Source organism: Dendroctonus ponderosae, unplaced genomic scaffold (genome assembly GCF_020466585.1).
Source record: "Dendroctonus ponderosae isolate FM_Combo_2020 unplaced genomic scaffold, Dpon_F_20191213v2 Dpon_F_20191213_3, whole genome shotgun sequence".
NCBI classification, from domain to species: Eukaryota; Metazoa; Arthropoda; class Insecta; order Coleoptera; family Curculionidae; genus Dendroctonus; species Dendroctonus ponderosae.
Window position 1 is genome coordinate 6,839,246 of NW_026018508.1, and position 2,339 is coordinate 6,841,584.

Below are 2,339 nucleotides of genomic sequence, written 5' to 3' on the forward strand. Positions count from 1 at the left end.
AAAAAATGTCTGACTCCTCTGCTATTGATGGTCAAAGTTCTTCAAAAAATAGATCTTTTCTGAAATATCGGGAGAATGGTACGATGTATTTTGGTGAAACTCGATGTGAATTTGTTCTTATGGCTCCACTGCCAGGTTTATGGGCAAAGTTAAAAAATACGGTTTTTGTAAAAATGTAATTATCTCCAAAATTGCAGAAGTTCAGGAAAAGCTTTCCGTTCTACGTTTCTATTAATGTTATAGATAAAACAACCTGAAGAAACTATCCTATTTTCAATGCACTGAAGACTTTATTGAAATAAGGTTACTTAAAAAGTTACTGAAGATTCACACGAAAATTGACTGAATATATAAACTAAAATGGAGTTTTAAACATACATACCTTCTGATTTAGATGCCAGTTCTTTGGAAGAATTTTGTAAAACTTGATACTTGTCATTGAGGTCATTAAATTTCGATTTGTAGTCCCAAGGTGCAATCTTTTTCGATACTTTTGGCTTAGAACATCCATCGTTGTTCACCTTTGTTGTTACTAATGGTCTTTTTTGGGCCGTGGCAGCTAATGGCATTCTTGATGAACTGGCGATGTTTGTCTTTGGCTTATCCGTTACGAGAGCCCCTCTTAAGTCCGACACTGACTTGGAGCGTCTGGTAAGTCGAGTCGGAACAAATGCCTTATGCCCTCTGCGACCGCACAAAACAGACGCGCCTTCTTCAATATTGGGTAATTGTGTTTTGTGTATTGGCAGTCTAGATTGAAGTGGTCTTTCTGCAGACAGAATTGGAATCTTCCTTTCCATGGTCCTATAATAAAAGAAAAAAAATTTGCATCTTTCAAACATACTCAATCCAAACCGTCAACTATGCTCGTCGTGTTACGTACTCACACTAAGAAAGTTAAAGGCAATAAAATCAGTTGCCACACCTCAAAATTATTAATTGGGTCACCTCAAAAACCTCGAATTGTACATAGTTTTTAATTTGAGTTTTGTTGTTGACGTTATATCAAAAACTGTCTGGGGTATACATATACAGGGTGACCACAATAACGAAGCATTGCATGAGGATCTCCGAAATCGAAAGAGATACGTAGTCGGTTAAATTAGGAAAAAGTTGTGCAATTAGGGGGCCAGATACATGGCGTTTCCAGAAACCAAGATTTTTAAAAATTTTTGAGATATTTAGAAAAATGTGGTTTTTTGTTTTCTTCAACCATCATCAACTTTTGTTTTCCGTATGGAGTTGACTATACCAACATCTCTGACGGTTTTGGAGATCCTGATGAAATGCATCCCTATCTTGGACACCCTGTATAATATGCTGAATCTTGTTCTCAACAAAAAAAATATTTAAGAAATAAAGTAATTTCGGAGATATCAGAAAGTTCTATATAAAAAGTACTTTTCTCAGCCTGAAACGCAACATGTTGATGAAAGGTGGGTAACTTGAACAGCAAATCAAAATAACTTTCACCTAAATCTCAATCTAGTCTTATCAACCATAAAAATAGGGTAAATAGTAATGCTGTTATTTGAATTTTTGTGGCAGCAAAACTATCCGAATTGATTTTTGGAGCAATCTGACGTTTGCTTTTTGTCTAACTAACCAAAAATGAAGCAAAAGTTGTACGGCTGGAAGCTGCAAAACCCGCAAATAAATCAACTTAAATACGTTTAATCTAAATCGTCTGATTTCCTATGGCTAGACCTAAACCATATGGTAAGTAAAATAATTATTTTACTTTCTCTATGACCTAAACACGTAGAACCCATCGTCTGATGAGGTCCTTTGCCAATTTTCACATCGACGAGGTGAAGGTCAAATATTTCCTTTTTTTAGCTAGTTTTAAATGTGAATATTTACCGATATTTTCTAAGGAATTTATTTTTTTTGATGTCTCAAGATAAACAGTGCATGTGCCCCTTCCTTTCTAGTCATATTCTACGCTAGGCTTTAAATTTTTGGGCTCCATACTGGAGCCATTGTTAACATTAAGGGTACTACCCGTTTCCGGGGGGTCAGGCGGGACCGGGGGAGGTTTGAATCCTCTCCCATGTCCAGCCCCACCGTCCATATTTACAACCACACTAAAGTGTGGTTGTTAATCAACAACTTCCGAATAAACAACTATAAGCTATGTCGTTAGTTCAAAACAATCTAGGATAAACGAAAATCCCCACTCACCATATACAGTCACAAATCGAAGGAAGTTAGTATTAATTACTAGCTCGCACTTCTAATCGTAGCCAATGTCAGCGGTCGAATGTAATACAAAACTTACCAGACATAAATTAAACACAACTGAGAAATTCATTAAAACCTGGAGACCGCTACAAACA